This window comes from Sycon ciliatum, chromosome 7 (genome assembly GCF_964019385.1).
Source record: "Sycon ciliatum chromosome 7, ocSycCili1.1, whole genome shotgun sequence".
Lineage (NCBI taxonomy): Eukaryota > Metazoa > Porifera > Calcarea > Leucosolenida > Sycettidae > Sycon > Sycon ciliatum.
This window is the reverse complement of record NC_088649.1, coordinates 34,663,708-34,680,368: the sequence shown is the minus strand read 5'-3', so window position 1 is coordinate 34,680,368 and position 16,661 is coordinate 34,663,708. Positions and strand designations below refer to the sequence as shown.

The 16,661-nt window shown below is 45.6% G+C and overlaps 1 protein-coding gene across 2 annotated transcripts in view; it reads left to right on the top strand.

Annotated features, from left to right (window-relative positions):
- The window catches only part of LOC135821388 (uncharacterized), a 59,942-nt gene extending 45,743 nt beyond the window's left edge, over positions 1–14,199 (top strand). Inside the window, exons 5-12 of one of the 2 annotated variants that reach the window (XM_065334460.1) lie at positions 1,801–1,885; positions 2,255–2,535; positions 3,935–4,084; positions 4,479–4,600; positions 5,073–5,264; positions 7,384–7,477; positions 8,714–8,803; positions 13,442–14,199. The gene's annotated coding sequence lies outside the window, so the exon portion shown is untranslated. The remainder of the gene's footprint in view (positions 1–1,800; positions 1,886–2,254; positions 2,536–3,934; positions 4,085–4,478; positions 4,601–5,072; positions 5,265–7,383; positions 7,478–8,713; positions 8,804–13,441) is intronic. The other variant, XR_010554338.1, reaches the window with a different exon arrangement.
- The last annotated feature ends 2,462 nt before the right edge of the window (positions 14,200–16,661 follow it).

Below are 16,661 nucleotides of genomic sequence, written 5' to 3'. Positions count from 1 at the left end.
TAATCTTTGCCTCTGTCTTGCTGTGGTTTGGCGACAGGTGCCAGCGACACATCCAGGCCACTACCTCGTCAATGTCCAGTTGGAGGGAGGCTTGGAGTTGTGGGAGAGACTCGCAGAATTTGATTAGCGCAGTGTCATCAGCATACAACGAAGTATCAGGAACAACACTCGGCAAATCATTGATGTAGAGTAGAAATAAAAGAGGACCCAGTATGGAGCCCTGCGGAACGCCAGAAAGAACAGGAAGGGGTTTAGAGTGCGTATTAAGGACGGACACTATCTGATGCCTGTCCGTTAGATAATTCGCCAGCCACTCCAGAGCCAAACCATCAATACGAAATGAATCAGTGAGCTTAGATATCAGGCCTCAGTGCCACACGGTGTCAAAAGCTTTCGCTGAGTCAAAGAATCATAACCCTACATAGTGTCCTCTGTCCCGATAAGAATAAATGTCCTGCATGATCCGACTAAGTTGAAGGACAGTGGAATCACCTCTACAGAAACCAGACTGTTTTGAACTGATGGCTGAGTTCACATGAGCGTAGAGTTGATCAAAGACAGTGTGTTGTTGCTGCTGCTGTTGCTGTTGCAGTTTCTGTTGCTGTTGTCGCTGTTGCTGCTGCTTTTGCTGTTGCTGTTGTTGCTGCTGTTCGTGCTATTAGTCTTGCGGCCGTCGTTGGAGCTACTGCTACTGCTGCGGTTATTTTCTTTGCTGCTGCTGCTGTTATTTTTGCTGCTGTTGTTTCTACTGTTGGTGCTATTAGTCTTTGCTGTTGCTGCAGCTATTTGAATTCTTTATTCTCACGATGGTACCATCGTCAAAAAGCAATTGTTGCTGCTGTTGTTGCTGCTATTATTCTCGTTCCAGCTATTGTAGCTGTTGTTGGTGATTCAGAGCAGGTGATTTCTCGGTGGCATTCAGTAGCATTCGTCTGCCGGGGGAAATCACAGGATTGGAGGGCAAAGATGGTGGTAGTTGTGTACCGAACGCTCTAATGCAAGTATATCTGCCAGAAGACTGTAGTGAAGTGAGTAAGTAGACTTTCTATTGTTAATAATCTGCTATTTGTTACTACTGGTAACTGTACAATATTCACCACACATTATTGTTTGCTTTTTTCACGACAAGAGAGTAACATGACTCGTATTGATTGACCAGAGCGAAGTCAAATTTTAACAGTGAGTTTATGAAAGTGGCCACATTGATTTGCGAACATTATCCATTGTAATCTCCCTGGTTCTAAGAAATGTCGAAAATTTATTGACGCGAATATCGGTGTGTTTGCAGAATTCTAATTTTACCATAGTAACAAGTCAGAAATGTATTATGTGATTATAGTACTGTAGGATCGTGAAATTTGTACCGGCTAGGATTTCACAACACACACCATACCGGTATATACCGTAAAATCACGCCAGAGCACACCGTCTCTTCCATGCGCCCCTCCCGGACTTTTTGTCAGGGAAGTGATTGATTGTATCCTCGTATGACTCCATGATGCCGTACTGTACTGCAAACGAGTGCTCGACCCGGTCATTTTTCCTACTAGAGATGGTGCTGTTGCTGGTGATGGTGATGGTCCCGCAACTGTTGCTACTGCTGCTACTGCTGCTGGCATTGCTGCTACTGTTGCTGGTGCTGGTGATGATCCCGCAATTGTTGCTACTGCTGCTACTGTTGCTGCTGGTAATGGTGCTTGTCCTGTTGTTACTGCTGCTGGTGCTGCTATTTATGCAACTGCATGTTGCTGCTTTTTGTTTGTGTTTTTCTTGCTGAATTTTCCCGTTGCACTGCTACAGATATGTTTGTGTTATCGTATCAACAGCAGAGCGGTCGTCCTGGTATTACTGTAGCTGTGTAGCAGATGGATCTGACTACTACAAGGTATGTCAAAGAGTATCATCAACTGTACTTATACATCTTCTTATAAAATGTATACGAGTGGGCAATCGCTGAAGTATTATTAAACCATTGATAATGCTACTGGTGGTGCTATTTCTCCTGACTCCATTGTCTTTCTGTGCTGTGCTTTCTGTGCTACTGTTGCTGCTTGTGTGTGTGTGTGTGTGTGTGTGTGTGTGTGTGTGTGTGTGTGTGTGTGTGTGTGTGTGTGTGTGTGTGTGTGTGTGTGTGTGAGTATGTGTGTGTGTGTGTGTGTGTGTGTGTGTGTGTGTGTGTGTGTGTGTGTGTGTGTGTGTGTGTGTGTGTGTGTGTGTGTGTGTGTGTGTGTGTGTTGGCCTTGCCCGTCACAAGTGTGTGGCTCAGTCCCCAGCCGCAGTGGAGGCGTGTTGTGGCGCGCACTGTGCGTCCTGCGGCCGCTGCTTGCGTTCGGTCCAGGGTAGGAATAGACACCTTTGCTCAGGTTCTCCCCCGGCCATACCTCAGTCTTGGGGTAACAGTCGTAGGTGACCTGAATCCTGGTGACTCGTTGTGTCCTGGACGCCGTGGGACGGCGTTCTCCTCTTCTCTCTCCGTTGCTACTCCAGGCCCACGTGACCCGTGTGGCAGTGGTTCGATAGGACAGGACAGGACAGGTGTGTATGTGTTTGTGTGTTACTCTTGCTGCTGCTGTTGTTGCTGCTGCTGTTGCTGTCGCTGTTTTTGCTGCTGCTGTTGTTGTTGCTGCTTCTGCTTCTGCTGTTGTTGCTCACGCTGTTGTTGCTGCTACTGTTGTTGCTGCTACTGCTGTTGCTGCTGCTGTTGCTGCTGCTATTTCTGCCTCCTACCTCTACTGCTACTGCTGCTGTTTCTGTGGCTGCTCAGAGGTCTAGCCAGGATTTTATGCCAGCCGGCCAACGTTCTAGTTAAAATGCATCGTTCTGGGGGCTGCGCCCCCAGACCCCCCCCCCCCCATCACTCACGTATCCACACAGACACACACACACACCGCTACAAATCTTTCATTGCAGCTTCCATCTCCTTTCGCTTCGTCCAATTATGGGCATTCATCAGGCAGTTGTGACAATGTGATTATAGGTAAATTAACAAAATATGGAAAAGGAAGCAAACAGCCACATGAGCATGGATCATGTGTTCACCAAGGTCATGTCTGCATGCAGTGTACATTGGTCATCTGACAAGACCCAGCCTAGCCACAGCCATGTACACCACCAGAAGCAGCGAACCATGACCCAACCTGTTACATTTTACTGACATACTCAAGTGCATACTCAAGTGCATTTGAGCTTGAGTGAAGAGCTAGCACTGAGCCTGATATATGAGTAGCCAGTGCTACGTACTGTACTGTACATACCTACGCCTAGGATATGGGTTGTACTCCACCATCTCAAATCAAGTGCTAGTGCAGTGCACTACAGTCTACATGGGGTGACTGCAGCCGGCCAAAATTACCCTTGGAGCTGTCTCAGCCGGCAGGGCGACGCCCTCCCAGCCGGCATTTTAAATGCCGGCTGAGCCGGCTTTGGCTAGATCACTGCCTGCTGGTGATGTCAAAGAGTTGGTGGACAAGCCGTTGATTATTCACTCTCATTGTAATATCAAAAAGTATTCTTTCTAGACCAAAGAGTGGTATATTTGATAACATTTAATAACGATAGAAATTTTTACGATACTTCTCCAGACGTTTCGTTGTTCTGAACAACGTCGTCAGTGGATAAAGAATTTTCTTTATCCACTGACGATGTTGTTCAGAACAACGAAACGTCTGGAGAAGTATCGTAAAAATTTCTATCGTTATTAAATGTTATCAAATATACCACTCTTTGGTCTAGAAAGAATACTTTTTGATATTGCTGGTGATGTTGCTGCAGCAGTCACGTCTCCTTCTGTATGTGTGTGTGTGCGTGTGTATATATGTGTGTGTGTGTGTGTGTGTGTGTGTGTGTGTTTGTGTGTGTGTGTGTGTGTGTGTGTGTGTGTGTGTGTGTGTGTGTGTGTGTGTTCATGTGTTCATGTGTTCATGTGCTGTCATAGTGTCTATCGCAGATAGCGTTGCCAGTGTCTCTACTGTTACTGCTGCTTTCTCCATGGTCAGCTGTGCTGAACAGTGATCCATTACGTGTGTGTCAGCGAGTGCTCAGATGATGGGCAGAAATCTGGATGGCAGAGCTGTGTCTTAGTAAGGTACAGGTTGTGTCTAAGGATTTCTTTTTGTCAGCTACTTTCCCTTGCCTGTCTCCTGTTTCCATATATGGGTGGGTTTAAACTAGTATAGCACGGATCTGGTTTGAAAATAATCCCCGGTCACATGACCACACTGTGGTAGTTTTGGTGGGAACTTGAAGACGACTGACCATGTACTGTCATTTCTGAATGTGACGTTTACTGCTGGTGATACTGCTAGTGCAAGTGTGTCTATACTGGTGGTAGTGCTACTGCAGCTATTGATGTGCTGGCAAGACCTCTACTGTTGATGTGATGGCAAGACCTGTACTGTTGCTGTACTGGCAAGACCTGTACTGTTGCTATGCTGTTGGTTTCGCTAATGTTGTTGTTGCTGCTGCTGTTGCTGTCTCAGGGGGATTATCCGCAGTGGCGGCGTGGTTGTTCATATTGAAGCGGGTTGTTCTGTCATGGTCTCCATATGCAAAGTGATCTGTTGGTTGATGGACGGATGCCGGGATGGTTCAGATTTGAAAGGTACTTTTTTAATTAACTGTCACCCCTGTTCTGTTAGCACCCCCCCACCCCCCCCCCCCACCCCCACCCCATCACACAGCACCCATATTCACATGGAATAGCATTGTATTGGGAGAAATGTGCATGGAATAATTGTTTCACTTCAACTTCTCCTCGTTACATGCCCAGCTATACACAGGGTTGGAAGGGACTTTTTGTTTGCACTTTACATACTCATTCATTAATTCCTTCTCTTCCATTTCCATGGCATTCTCTCCAAACTCTCCTTCCCATGACACCAAGGAATGGTGGCTCTGCCTATTCAAACTGTTGTGTCTGTCTCCCTGCTACTGCTGCTGCTGCTGATCTTGACACTGCTACTGCTACTGCTGATCTTGACACTGCTACTGCTACTGCTGATCTTGATACTGCTACTGCTGCTATTGCTGCTGATACTGTTGTTTGCCTGTTTATGCCTCTGCTTCTGTTGCAGTTGCAGTTGCTGGTCGAGTTGCTGAGAGGGTGATGCTGCTATGATAGAGATCATGACTCATGGTATTGTCAGTAGCTGTACTATTCCTCTGCTTCATCTCTGGTCCTGGGGAACAGGAATCAGATGTATGCAGATCAGTGAGGTTTCTGATGACGTACACATACCTGGATGATATTGCTGCAATGCAGAAAGGTACAGCTTGTAGAAAAATATAATCTTATTGTTAACTACATTATCTTGCCCCTCTCTTCTTTCCCTATTTAGATGTGTTCAAACTTATAATCAAAACAGGTCGAATTGGATAATTGTCCTGGGGAAATGACTGCACATCGTTTTTATCTTCACCTGTTGCTACAGTTGTCGTTGCTGTTGATATTGCTGCTGTTTCTGGTCCTCCTGCTGCTGCTGCTGCTGTTGCTCCTGCTGTTGCTGTTGCTGTTGCTCCTACTGCTGCTGCTGCTGCTGCTGCTGTTGCTGCCGTTACTGCTGTGTTTGCTGTTGCTGCTGCTACTGCTATTGCTGTTGCTGCTATTGCTGCTGTTTGTATTGCTACTGTGTCTGCTTTTGCTGTTCCTACCGTTGCTGCTGTAGTCGCTGTGTCTGCTGTTGCTACGGTTGCTGTTGCTGCTGCTTCTTCTGTTGCTACTACTGCTGTTGTTTCCACTGCTGCTGCTGCCGCTGTTGTTGTTATTCCTGCTGTTTGCGTTGCTGCTGTTGCTGCTGTTGTCGTTGCTGCTGCTACTTTTGTGGCTGCTGTTGCTGGTGCTGTTTCTGTTGCTGCTGCTGTTGCTGTTGCTGCTGCTACTGTTGTTGCTGCTGCTTTTCCTGTTGTTGCTTTTGTTGCTACTGTTGTTGCTGCTGCTGTTGCTGCTGTTGCTGATGCTGCTCTTGCTGTTGTTGTTGCTGTTTCTGTTGCTGTTGTCGCTGTTGCTGCTGCTTTTGCTCTTGCTGTTGTTTCTGCTGTTGCTGCTATTGGTCTTGCTGTTGTTGCAGCTATTTGAATTCTATATTCTCACGATGGTACCATCGCCAATAAGCTATTATCCAAAAATATTCTTTCTAGACCAAAGAGTGGTATATTTGATAACATTTAAAGGGGAAGTATACCCTAAAATCAAATTTTCACCAGTTGTAGTCTTCTGGGTGCTGAGTCGAATGGTCTTGGTCCGAGGAAGCTGCGACGCTCCCTTCCTACTTGAATCCCAATCGAACTCGCGCACTTCCACCGAAACTGGGTGACTGCGCCCTACTAGATGGGGATTTGTATGCAAAATGTCACTAAAAGCGCCATTTCGTTCTTATAAAAGCACGGATGACCGCGATTGGCCCATATGTTGTAGTGTTTTGGACGCTGAGTCGACTGGTTTTGGTCCGAAAAGGCTGCGATGCAGCGTTCATCCTTTATTCCCAATCGAACATGGTTGAACAAGCGGTCACGTGCTCCTGGGTGCCCAAATCACCTGGTCACTGCGCCAGCAGGCGACAACTTTCACACCAAGGTTCAACTCGAGTTCAACTCGAGTGACAGGACTGCACCCAAAAAAGGTCAAACAGGCTAGTAAGTTGTACCCTGCAGGCACGGTGACCAGGTGACTGGTGTACGCAGGAGCACGTGACCGCTTGTTCAACTATGTTCGATTGGGAATAAAGGAGGAACGCTGCATCGCAGCCTTTTCGGACCAAAACCAGTCGACTCAGCGTCCAAAACACTACAACATATGGGCCAATCGCGGTCATCCGTGCTTTTATAAGAACGAAATGGCACTTTTAGTGACATTTTGCATACAAATCCCCATCTAGTAGGGCGCAGTCACCCAGTTTCGGTGGAAGTGCGCGAGTTCGATTGGGATTCAAGTAGGAAGGGAGCGCCTCAGCTTCCTCGGACCAAGACCATTCGACTCAGCACCCCGAAGACTACAACTGGTGAAAATTTCATTTTAGGGTATACTTCCCCTTTAATAACGATAGAAATTTTTACGATACTTCTCCAGACGTTTCGTTGTTCTGAACAACATCGTCAGTGGATAAAGAACTTTATCCACTGACGATGTTCAGAACAACGAAACGTCTGGAGAAGTATCGTAAAAATTTCTATCGTTATTAAATGTTATCAAATATACCACTCTTTGGTCTAGAAAGAATATTTTTGGATATTACAATGAGAGTGAATAATCAACGGCTTGTCCACCAACTCTTCAATAAGCTATTGTTGCAGCTATTGTTGCTGCTGTTGTTGCTACTAGATTTGCTGTTGTTGGTGGTTCAGAGGTGATTTCTCGACACATTGCTGTGTTTGCTGTTACTGCTATAGGTGCTTCTGCCATGGTTTCGCAGGACAACTTCTAGTTGTGGAAATGATTTGTTTGGGTGACTGAACAGAAGACTGGATGGTTCATATTGGAAAGGTACAGTTTTTTTGTAATTTTATTTCCTGACACATCTCTTAGCGCCCCCCCCCCCCCCCCTCCCCCACTCCCCTCTCTCCCCCACTCCCCTCTCTCCCCCACTCCCCTCTCTCCCCCATCCCACATCCCCCTCTCTCCCCCATCCCCGGCAGGAGTCAAAGATCCAGTGTTATTGTATTGTAGACTTTGTAGTCAGTATGGTGCACATTGGAATGACTTTATTTCCAAATTTCCCTTCTACTCATCTCATTCTCTCATATGTTTTACTCCGTGTGTTGTCCATGCATCATGACCTAGAGTGTTTAACTATGAACAGGTGCGTAGGAGAGGTTTTGGAAGTGATACGACCAAAGGTCGGCGCGGCCGAAGGCCGTTTTGGAGGGGGGTCCGGGGGGGGGGATTTTGTAAAAAAAGACACAAAATCCTGCGTTCTGGGAACTTCTGGCACACTTCTGGCACAGTTTATAAGTCATAGAAATATTTCACGGGCAGAAGAGACGTGCATGGACATGCACAGATGCATGGCAGATCTACGAGTACGAGTCGAGAAAAAGGTCAAAGTCTGATGCGCATATGCATCGATGGATCCTGATTTTTTATTACGGTTTTGCACGTTCCGGACGAACCACACTTTTCGAAAAGTGGTACGGCCATGGTCGTACCAGTCGTAGCGGGTGCTACGCCCCTGATGAATGTTTAGACCACTCCTTCATACAGCACTGTGTGTACACCTAGGTGTGTGTGTGTGTGTGTGTGTGTGTGTGTGTGTGTGTTTGTGTGTGTGTGTGTGTGTGTGTGTTTGTGTGTGTGTGTGTGTGTGTGTGTGTGTGTGTGTGTGTGTGTGTGTGTATGTGTGTGTGTATGTGTGTGTGTGTGTGTGTTTGTGTGTGTGTGTGTGTGTGTGTGTGTTTGTGTGTGTGTGTGTGTGTGTGTGTATGTGTGTATGCGTGTGTGTGTGTGTGTGTGTGTGTGTGTGTGTGTGTGTGTGTGTGTGTGTGTGTGTGTGTGTGTGCCTTCAACTGCAACTCTGCTTATCCGCCTGCACAATGCTGTTGCTGTTGCACCTGATGTTGCTGTGGCTGTTATTGCTGTTGATGCTGTTGCTAACTCGGTGACTTCTTTCTCCTGTTGTTGTTGTTGTTGCTGCTGTTTCTGCGGCTGTTATCGCTGCCTTTGTTGTTGTTGCTGCTGTTTCTGCGGCTGTTGCTGGGCCTGCCATGGCTCATGTTTCTGCAGGTGCTGTTGTTATGGTTACCTGTGTTGTGGATGATGAGGTTGCTGGTGTAGGAGACCTGAACATTACTGGCTACTGTTCATTACTAGAAGGTAAGGTTTTCTGCTGATGTGTGTATGTCTATACAGAACTGCTCTTGTCAACCACTACCAGCACTATACACACATTAGCAACACTGTACACACATTAGCAACACTGTACACACATTAGCAACACTGTACACACATTAGCAACACTGTACACACATTAGCAACACTGTACACACATTAGCAACACTGTACACACATTAGCAACACTGTACACACATTAGCAACACTGTACACACATTAGCAACACTGTACACACATTAGCAACACTGTACACACATTAGCAACACTGTACACACATTAGCAACACTGTACACACATTAGCAACACTGTACACACATTAGCAACACTGTACACACATTAGCAACACTGTACACACATTAGCAACACTGTACACACATTAGCAACACTGTACACACATTAGCAACACTGTACACACATTAGCAACACTGTACACACATTAGCAACACTGTACACACATTAGCAACACTGTACACACATTAGCAACACTGTACACACATTAGCAACACTGTACACACATTAGCAACACTGTACACACATTAGCAACACTGTACACACATTAGCAACACTGTACACACATTAGCAACACTGTACACACATTAGCAACACTGTACACACATTAGCAACACTGTACACACATTAGCAACACTGTACACACATTAGCAACACTGTACACACATTAGCAACACTGTACACACATTAGCAACACTGTACACACATTAGCAACACTGTACACACATTAGCAACACTGTACACACATTAGCAACACTGTACACACATTAGCAACACTGTACACACATTAGCAACACTGTACACACATTAGCAACACTGTACACACATTAGCAACACTGTACACACATTAGCAACACTGTACACACATTAGCAACACTGTACACACATTAGCAACACTGTACACACATTAGCAACACTGTACACACATTAGCAACACTGTACACACATTAGCAACACTGTACACACATTAGCAACACTGTACACACATTAGCAACACTGTACACACATTAGCAACACTGTACACACATTAGCAACACTGTACACACATTAGCAACACTGTACACACATTAGCAACACTGTACACACATTAGCAACACTGTACACACATTAGCAACACTGTACACACATTAGCAACACTGTACACACATTAGCAACACTGTACACACATTAGCAACACTGTACACACATTAGCAACACTGTACACACATTAGCAACACTGTACACACATTAGCAACACTGTACACACATTAGCAACACTGTACACACATTAGCAACACTGTACACACATTAGCAACACTGTACACACATTAGCAACACTGTACTACTCCCAGCTGTATATGTATAGACAATGTACACTGGACACTCTGCCCAAGTAACTGCATGTGCCTGCAGTACTCCACATGTCATGTAAAATACTCCCAACCGGTTTACAAGTGATCCCGTGTTCTGTTTTCAAACGGGTCCAAGTACCCCCCCCCCCCCTCCCCGGTAACAGAATTTTTTAAGGAAACAATTAAGAGAGCATGTCTGAGAATACCAAAGTATGTGTGCAAGTGGATCTCTCCGATTTCGCTCAAAATTTGCAGGTATGTTCCCTTTGGGGTGTGGATCGATCGTGCAAAGCCCTTGAAAAAGTTTCTGAAGGGAACCTTGAAATTTGGATACCCCTCAGAAATGGCCGAAATATCACATTATTTATGGGTCTAGAAACGAGTCACGCCACAGCGTATACGAACAAGCTATGAACAAAACTCCATCAAGCCAATATTGCCTCACCTTAGAAGAGTTCCTGGAGCGGTACCGCTTAGCCACGCCAGGATCCCAGAAGACGAGGTCCATCACCCCCTGACGCCACAAATGATCGTCTTGAAAATAGCCAATTTACAAGCGCTGGCAAAACAGCCAGCTACGTCCTCAATTGGCCAGAACTATACACCGGCAGATAGTAGAACACCTCTTCTAGCGCTGAGGACATGTCCCCCATCTTCCTTTTGGGGTTTTCTTGAAATAAACTTTTTTGAATTTTTCCACTCGACCATGCTGAAATACGGCCAAAGTCATACCTGCGCAGGAAAGCTCGCCCCTCGGCGACGTCTCCTCAGCAATTTCTACTCCAACACTACTCCCAAGGCCGCAGAACAAAGTGTATTGTTGGCTCTGACAAGGAAAAGCAGCGGTGATCACTTGTCACTCCAAGCGACAAGCTTCTCCTTGCGCCACCAATAATTTTTTGTGCGACTGTTGATGCAAAAGTGACTGAAGGCCTGAGCGCAGTTTTTGAATTTTATTGCAAAATGCACGATGAGATCGCGTGCTCTGTGACGTAGGATGACGCTTCCACATCACGACACGCGGCCATCGATCGCGAACGTGACTGGAACGCTACTCGGAACAGACCATGCATGATGGCCGCGAGGTAAGATGGTAAGACTGTATTTCCTGCTTGATCTACTGAGAACCCTCACAAACTGTCCTAGGAGTGTTACAATGGCAGCAAGCCGTTGAAATATGCCCCACGTACAGCATGGAGAGTTATTCATCTTTCACACTTACCTCCTGCAATCCGAACATAGTCCAACGGTAAAAGTCCCTTGTTTTCATGTCGATGCTCGACAAAAGCTGCAAGCTCGGTCGCTTTGTGTTGACTGGCACGCGAGCAGCACTGGCTGCACGAACTTGTCGCGTGAACTGCATGAGAGATTTCTTACGTCATAAAGAATATGATTTCATCATCATTTCACTGGTCTTCGACTTACATGGTCAGGGAAAGTCCCGATTCGTAGGCCTACAACACGGTCATCGTGTTCTTGAGCGCAGTAACCACACAAGTGTGATCACTTCCAGACCAACGGGCGTTCAAGGCGAGTAACAAGCGCACATGACGAAGGTGTCTCTGAAATCTCGTGAGACATGATCCACGCGACTTGGAATTCTTGCGTCACAGGGCACGTGATTTCACCGTGCCTCTTGTAGTAAAATTCAAGATATGCACTCATGCTTTCAGTCACTTTTGCATCAACAGTGGCACAAAAAATTATTGGTGGCGCAAGGAGAAGCTTGTCGTTTGGAGTGACAAGTGATCACCGCTGCTTTTCCTTGTCAGAGCCAACAATACACTTTGTTCTGCGGCCTTGGGAGTAGTGTTGGAGTAGAAATTGCTGAGGAGACGTCGCGGAGGGGCGAGCTTTCCTGCGCAGGTATGACTTTGGCCGTATTTCAGCATGGTCGAGTGGAAAAATTCAAAAAGGTTTATTTCAAGAAAACCCCAAAAGGAAGATGGGGGACATGTCCTCAGCGCTAGAAGAGGTGTTCTACTATCTGCCGGTGTATAGTTCTGGCCAATTGAGGACGTAGCTGGCTGTTTTGCCAGCGCTTGTAAATTGGCTATTTTCAAGACGATCATTTGTGGCGTCAGGGGGTGATGGACCTCGTCTTCTGGGATCCTGTCGTGGCTAAGCGGTACCGCTCCAGGAACTCTTCTAAGGTGAGGCAATGTTGGCTTGATGGAGTTTTGTTCATAGCTTGTTCGTATACGCTGTGGCGTGACTCGTTTCTAGACCCATAAATAATGTGATATTTCGGCCATTTCTGAGGGGTATCCAAATTTCAAGGTTCCCTTCAGAAACTTTTTCAAGGGCTTTGCACGATCGATCCACACCCCAAAGGGAACATACCTGCAAATTTTGAGCGAAATCGGAGAGATCCACTTGCACACATACTTTGGTATTCTCAGACATGCTCTCTTAAAAAGGAGTACGGTATTCGTTAGCCTTGAGGTTGCGCACAACGTACGAACTTTTTCGTATTGGGTCGATGCTAGCGCTGCGGGTACGAAGAGAGTTAAGACAGGGAGTAGTATGTACAATGTACTGCAAAGGACGGTGGGGGTGAGTGGATAAGTCTCACAACCACTGGTACAAGTGACGAGAAACGCCATTAGCTGCATCAATGTATCCCATGTGCCTGGCCACCAGTTCCCATTTGACTGGGCTGTAGCGCTGCATCTGCCGCTAGGGTTTACCTGGTGTTAGCGGCCGTCATGAGTTCCATTCGGGAACGGACACGATAATTTGAATTTTTGCTTACTGCATATGACGAAAACTAGTTTCGTAGATCTCCTCTGTTTCGGTCGCGTTTGGACGAATCTTTTCGGCAACTTTGGTTTCTCGAACCCGGACGGGCATGTTCTGACGAATTTTCTTTTGTGCACAACCCATCTACTGTCGGGTACCAAAGAACAGAGAGTGTACTAGCTGAGACCGGTGCTGAGACCGGTGCTGAGATCGGTGCTGAGACCGGTGCTGAGACCGGTGCTGAGACCGGTGCTGAGGCCGTTGCTATCTTTCAAGTACTGCTATCCATCCATGCACAGTCAAATCATCGTGTATACATCGGTATGCCCTTCTTGCTGAGATCCAGGAAATGCAGAAATTAATGTTTGTTCTTTGTAACCTGCCAATGCTGTTATCCTTTAAAAACAAGCATACAAACTGATGGTGGTAGTTCCTGCTATGTAATCATGATTTCGTGTATCAAGTCACCTGGTCGGTGATGATGTAATACGATGATGTCATTGTTTTGTTGTCTTCTGTATGATTGTGTTGAATGCAGAATGCAGAGGATTGTCAAGATGTACATTGTACATGTCTATCTGTTCAGACAGTACACAAGGTGAATGAAGATGGAACATATCCATTTCATCAATAATTGTTCTCTTCTCAATTGTTTTTATTTTGGTCTTGAAACTTCTACCTTCCTTGTCGGAAAAGTAACGTTGTCCCCCCCCCCCTCCCACCCCCTCCCTTATCACCCCTCCCCCTTATCATCCCTCCTCCTCCCCCCTCCCTTATCACCCCTCCCCCTCCCCCTTATCACCCCTCCCCCTTTATCCTTCCCCAACCACACATATCATTGTATATTTTAAATTTTACACACCGCTAGGCCAGGCAAGTTTTCATGATATTTTCTTGCGGTAATAACTGCTGGTGACTACTTCAATTTCACTAGAGAAATGAAAAGACCATGGTTTACCGGTACTTGCTCTGTGTGTTTGTTCATGATCACATTCATACACAAATACTCGTCTGCGTATCCATGTTGCACTATTATAACTACTGGCCTCGTTTTTGCTGCTGTCCATGCAATGGACTACATAAAATTATTATTTTCCACTGCATTCTGCACCCGTTTTCTTCCTACTGTTTCCCATAACTCAGGTGATATGTTATTACCAGTGATGTGTTTGACTACTTCTCTTGCCACATATAGCTGATACTAGTGATAGTAAAACTGGATGTTGTTCTCCAATTCATGACTGTATATTATTATCATTAAACTGAGTACGGTACTCGAGTACTTGTGTAGTTCAATATCTCCACACTGTAGACTGGTTTGTGTACTGGCACACTGCATTGTTCAGTGGACAGTGTAGCGTCATGCTGGTCACGTGACCTCTGTGCTGTTAAAGCTGATTCAGACCTCAATTCGCGTACTGGAAAATCATCGCGCCAAGACGTTGAGCTCAAGTCAATGTTTTCGCGATGCTGCGACGCATTTCCCGTACACGAAATGAAGACTTCATGTGAATCAAGCTGACACCGATGTGCGGTGGCCCTATGATGGGCAGTCATGCATAGTAGTAGTAGTAGTAGTAGTAGTAGTAGTACTAGTAGTGTGTGTGTGTGTGTTGGGAGGGGGGGGGGGGTATGTACCGTATGACTGTACCCAAATAAGAATGTATAAACATGCATGAGAGAATGTAAAATATAATAATTGTTGACATGGTTACTACATGTGTGCTAGTAGTATACAAAAGAAAGATTTAATTTTAATGGGACCATAAAGTGAACAATATTGGACGCGGTGGATCGGCTGCCAGCCGACACCAATTTGTCACGGAGTGTCGTGCTTTAGCTCACTGGCCGCATTAATGAATTATATCTTGTCATTGACTCATATATCGCTGGCGTGTTGTTGGGCAAAAGTGCGTATACCAGTGGAAAGAAGAACGCATCGACGTGCACTGATATCGCATAGATATACTTCTTTTTGAAGTACTTTTTGAATACCGGTATGTCTCTTATACGGGTAATCACAGACCATGATATCACTGGCCTGACACAACAACTAAAGAAAAAGCAGACAAAACAAACAATTTAAACAATCGACGAGGAGACAATAGTCGTAAAATGGCAATAAATAAGATAAATTGTGCACTCATAACAACAGCAAAAATGAAGAAAGTCAGTTCCATAACGTAAAAAATGTAATAACTAAAACACACACTTATATACATGTAGCTAATATTATGGTTTCAGGTAGAAATACAGCAGCTAACAAGTACAAACTTCGCTTTTTGTACTTGTTAGCTGCTGTATTTCTACCTTGATTGATTGATTGATTGATTTTTATTTCACGGATCCTCCAGAGGCAAATAGATGCCTATCGAAGGGAGTCTCCTAAGTAAGTATGGAAAATGAGAAAGTATGTTCGTAAGGGAGAAGAGGTAGAAGATACATTAGAATATAGAGTACAGAAGAAGTAAATTCAGTACTTCGGGTAGTACATTGCATGCTAATCATAATGAGAATTAGAAAAGCAGCATTGCGGACTACTATAACTGACATATACACAAACTATTGAAACTATCATAGATGTGGTTAGCCTAGACACAAAAGTCAGGAATACCTTTCAAAGAAAACATTGATTGCGAATGATACCGACGAACAGCAATACTAAATTTCGCTGTTGTAGAGAGTGAACGAATATCTTCAGGAAGTTTATTCCAGGCAACACTCAAAGAAAAAAGGGTTGATTTACGAAAGAAGGTGCCAGCTTTAGGAAGAATTATGGATGAAGGGTGACGACTGCTTTGGGAAGAGGGTAGCTGGAAGTGAGACAACAAGGAGGGGTATTGGGAGAATACATGGTGGAAATAGACAAGGCCAAGAATCTGCCGTCGCCATGCTAAAGATTCCCAAGAGGACAGAACATTGAGGTCTTCTTTGGAAGTCGTCCAGTCAGGCCGACGCTTGAGTTTACTATTTAGGTATGCTCTAGCAGCAGTAGCCTGCAGTTTATCAAGGGTTGTGGACATGGTGGCTGAAACGGAAAACATCCAAACGGGAACAGCATATTCAAGGAGGGGACGAACATAACATTTATACAAAAGATTCACAGCAGGAAAAGGAAGGAAGTTGGACATGTGGTTTAAAAGAAAAACCCGACATCGAAATTTGCTGGTAATGTGTTGAATATGGGGGGACAGATTGAGTGAAGGAGTGAGGATGATGCCCAGATGGCGGTGGGAAGAGGGCTGGGTCAGTAACGTACCGGCCATGGTGACGGTCCTGGGATCAGGTGGGTTTGATTTAGGTCTGCAAAAGGGAACATGGACACATTTGTTAGTATTGAAAACTGCTTCAGCTTTATGGGACCAGTTCACACATCTATCAAGGTCTAGTTGCAGGGAGGCAGTGTGCGCGGCGGGTACGACAGTAGGCGGAGAAACGCAGACCATGTTGGAATCATCCGCAAACAGAGTCAGATCGCTGGATTTGGGAATGCTGGGAAGGGAGATGATAGAAAGGTTGAATAATAGAGGGCCTAGGTGGGAGCCTTGTGGCACACCAGCGGTGAGCGACATATGGGTTGATAAGGAGGTTCCGACCCGCACAGACATCGATCGGCCTTCCAGGAAGTCCATCAGCCACGCGAATGAGTCAGGTGCACACCAACCGGACAGACATGAGGCTAGGAGGCGATGGCTGGTACGATCAAATGCCTTCGAGAAATCGAGAAAGACGGCATCACACTGGGCCCGGTTACCAAA